Source organism: Corylus avellana, chromosome ca10, assembly GCF_901000735.1.
Source record: "Corylus avellana chromosome ca10, CavTom2PMs-1.0".
Lineage (NCBI taxonomy): Eukaryota > Viridiplantae > Streptophyta > Magnoliopsida > Fagales > Betulaceae > Corylus > Corylus avellana.
In genome coordinates, this window is record NC_081550.1 from 11,127,535 (window position 1) to 11,132,026 (window position 4,492).

Below are 4,492 nucleotides of genomic sequence, written 5' to 3' on the forward strand. Positions count from 1 at the left end.
AATGAGAACTCTACACAAGATAATCTCAAGTTAAACAATATCTCTGGATAAAGCTTATAGTAGATTAGTTAGATAACAATTTCTTGTTAAACTTATCTCCTCGTATATCTTATCACTTAGTGTTTAAATCTCATACTAAGTGTAATCTCATGTAAACATAATTCTATAAATACAAAAGCCTAAACCAACGTTTGGTAAGGCAACAAGCATATCCTATTATCATATCTTATATGGTATCAGAGTGTTAGACTCACGTCTCTCGATCTTTTTTTTCTTTCTTCCGCTTTTTCTCTTTTAATGGCTACCCAATATTCAAACCTTGTTACTTTCACCAATCTCAACCCTGTCAAATTAACTAGGGACAATTATCCATCATGGTTGACTCAAATTGTTCCCTATCTCAAAGGTGGGAACGTCTACGGTTATGTAGATGGCTCGATTCCTTGCCCTTCCCCAACCATCAAAACTACCAAAGATCAAGTTGTCACCGAGACACCTAATTCTGCCTATCAAACTTGGCAGATGCAAGATCAAATTATCTTAGGAGCAATTACTTTAGCAATCTCTGAAAAATTGCTGCTTCATATTACTCGCTGCAACACCTCGTGCAAAGCCTGGATGGTATTAGAGACGTTGTTCAAGTCTCAATCTCGTTCACGCATCATGAATATGCATCATCAATTATCCACTTTGAAGAAAGGCTCTTCCTCCATAGTAGACTATTATCATCGTTTTCAGACTCTCACCAACACTCTTGCTGTCGTGGGTCATCCCCTCAATGACCTTGATATACAAGGTTTCTTCCTCGGTGGTCTTGGATCTGAGTATGATCCGTTTGTAACATCTGTTCTCACACGTGCTGATTTGATATCAATAGAAGAATATTTTACTGCTCGTGGTTCCAATCAACGTGGATGTGGGGCTCGCCATGGATATTCGCATGGCTTCAACTCTTCATCTGGTCGTAATTCTAGCAATATCTCACGACCATACCGTGGCAGGGGGCGCTTCAATTCATCTACACGTGGACCACCATTCGGCAAACAAGCAAACCGCCCACTCTGCCAAGTTTGCAATTGCTATGGACATATTGCTCTTGACTGCTACAATCGCTTCAATCAAGCATACTCACGTGAATCTCGTGACCAGAGCTCCACTCCACAAGCATACCTCACTGCTTCTTCTTCCAGTGGCGATCTCAATTGGTATCCCGATTCTGCTTCTACCCATCATGTGACACCTGATCTTGCAAATCTGAACGTCACAGCTGAGGAATACATGGGCACATATCACATTTGAGTTGGAAACGGTAATGGGCTTTCCATAAAACATATTGGAAACACCCGTCTCTTTCTCCCATCCTCTACTATTGATTTACAAAATATATTGCATGTTCCTCATATATCTCAAAACTTAGTCTCTGTCCATCAATTGACAAAAGACACAAACACATTCTTTGAATTTCACCCTTTTTATTTTCTCTTAAAGGACTACCGAACCAGGAAGCTCTGATGTGCAAAATATCTACCTAAATTAATAGGTAAATAATTGAACGTCTTACCTGCAAGTGCACAAGGTCAACATGGTAGTATACGGTGCAAGTACAGGATCATTCCCACGAGGATTGCTGAATTTTCATTTAAAAGTAAATTCCTTAAGTAAAATAAAGATTGACTGAGTTGATAATGATAAAAAGGTAGGGCTTTGATAGCCACCACTAACTATATTAAGCTAATATATCAATATGCCAATGCTTTGATCAAGTTATGTCTATCTAATGTTTGTCAACTTAAGGGCATGGGTGTATACTCCTTAAGCTATAGATTTCCCTAAGCAACGAGTTAGGCATGGTGTATACTCTAACTCTTTTCTTCCCTAAAGGATTTAGCATGGTATGTACTAAGTTGTTCTTTAGAAAAGCATATGTTCTATGGAAATCGACAAACACATGAGGCCTAGGGCATGGGTGTATACTCCCGGTTCCCCATGTTGATTAACCCAAGAATCCGGCGTGGATATCTCTTGTTACTTATGTTAGACCCAGGACTCGGTCATCCAAATTGATTTAACTAACTAGTCCATACCACATGCATATGTTGATCAGGCACACAGATATAAGGAATTCATGCAAGCAGATATTAATCAAGTTAAATAGCACAACAAGATCATCATAAGGGCGCCAATATTGAAATATTAACAAAACATAACTAGGGCTTCAATCTAGCCCTACTAAGTAAATTAGCTACACATAGAGTTGATGTTAAACATTTTCATAAAATAAAGAAAAGAAAAGAAAAGAATAAACCCGAGACTTGAACTTGAAGAGCTCCTATTCTTCATTTTTCGAGCCTCCTTATTCTAAAGGCTTAAGAGTTTATTTATAGGCTTTAGAAGTTCTTGGAAAAGTAGTAAACCCTAGGGATTTCGTAGGGTTTCAATCCTATTACAATTGGAAGTTGGAAAACCCTAATATGGAAATAGGGATATTCTGGCCACCACTTGGTGTGTCTCATGCGCATGGGTGCGATCGATCCTCCTTCTGGCATGCGCTCGATCGCTCCTGGCTTGCTTTGTGTTATGTCCTCTCTGGTACTACGCTCGATCGTAGGTACCCTGCGATTGATCGCAGTGTCAGGGAGTTCCAATTTTTTTCCTCTTCTCTTTTTGAGCCCAAATCACCTAGTTTTACATCATTTTCTTCCAAAAGCCTGTAAAAGCATGAAAAACACAAAAAGGAATTAAAATGACCTAATTAACCAAAACCAAAGGATTAAAACATGCACGTTAAGGGCTGAAAATATGAATATTTTAGCGCTTATCATGCTCCTGCTCCACGACTGGAATAAAAATAGCCTTTATCAATTTTTCCATTCAACAAATAAACCACCTACTTGTGCCATGGTGGGTGAGTGAGTCTTAAAGTCTCAATGGCACTCAAGGTTGGGTCATCCTGCTTTGAAAGTTGTTTGTCGTGTCCTTTCCGGTTTTCATCTACCTGTTGCTTCTTCAAAAGACTCCATGGCCTGCCCTGCCTGCCTGGGTTCCAAAAGCACACAGCTCAAATTTTTAGCATCTTCATCTACCGCCACGTGTCCATTAGAATTAATTTATACTGATGTATGGGGTCTAGCTCCTGTTCTTTTAGATTTGGCTCCAAATATTATGTATCTTTTTTTGATGCCTATAGTAAATACAAGTAGCTCTTTCCAATATCGTGCAAAAGTGATGTTAGCTCAGTTTTCTTAAAATTCAAATCTTATGTCGAATGCTATTTCAGTTCCAAAATCAAATCTGTTCAATCTGATTGGGGTGGCGAATATCGTCCCTTAAATAAATTGTTAACTCAATTTGGCATATTTCATCGAATCTCTTGTCCACACACTCATCAACAAAATAGTGATATTGAACGTAAACATCGACACATCGTCAAAACTGGATTGGCACTTCTCTCTCATGCTAATATGCCTTTACATTATTGGGATGATGCTTTTTCAACAGCTTGCTACTTAATCAATCGCATGCCTACCCCTGTTCTCTCAAATCGTTCACCTTTTGTCACACTCTTTAATTGTCAATCCGATTATAATTTTCTTTGGGTTTTTAGCTGTGCTTGTTGGCCTAATTTACGTCCTTACAACAAAAATAAATTTCAACCCCGATCTATCCAATGTCTTTTTTTAGGCTATAGTCCACAACACAAAGGATACAAATGCCTTCACCTACCTACATGACATCTTTACATCTTGAGAGATGTCATCTTCAAAGAAGAAATATCTCCTTGCAAGAAAAATCCTCTCATCCAAAATCCCACGACACCCACTACTTCACAACACAATTCTCTTCCTTCCATAATACACACAGCCCATCACCCACTCAATTCACTTGAAAATGGGCCTCCATCTCCTCAAAACCCATCCTGCCAACAACAAATACCACCCAGCCCAATACCCATAATACCCACACCCATAACTGATGTGTCCAATGATTCTCTAGAAAATGTGTCACCAAATTCGTCACAAACGGTGTCCCCTACTTTCCCCTTGGCCGAAATACCATCTTCTTCCCTAGAGTCTGCAACATCTCCCTCTCCGCAACCTACCCCCTCAAATAATTCCAACCCATATCATCCCATGGTCACTCGTGCCAGAAATAATATATCAAAACCAAAATCCTTCATAGATGGCACTATTAGGTACCCACTTCCTCATACCCTTATTACTGAATCCTCTCCTATTGATCTGGAGCCAACATGTTGATAAGCGCTAAAAAATTCATATTTTCAGCCCTTATCTTACATGTTTTAATCCTCTGGTTTTGGTTAATTAGGTCATTTTACTTCTTTTTTGTGTTTTTGATGTTACAGGCTTTTGGAAGAAAGTGAAGTAAAACTAGGTGATTTAGGCTCAAAAGGAGAATATGGGAAAATTGGAGCTCCCTGGTACTGCGATCAATCGCAGGGTACCTGCGATCGAGCGCAATACCAGAGGAGATG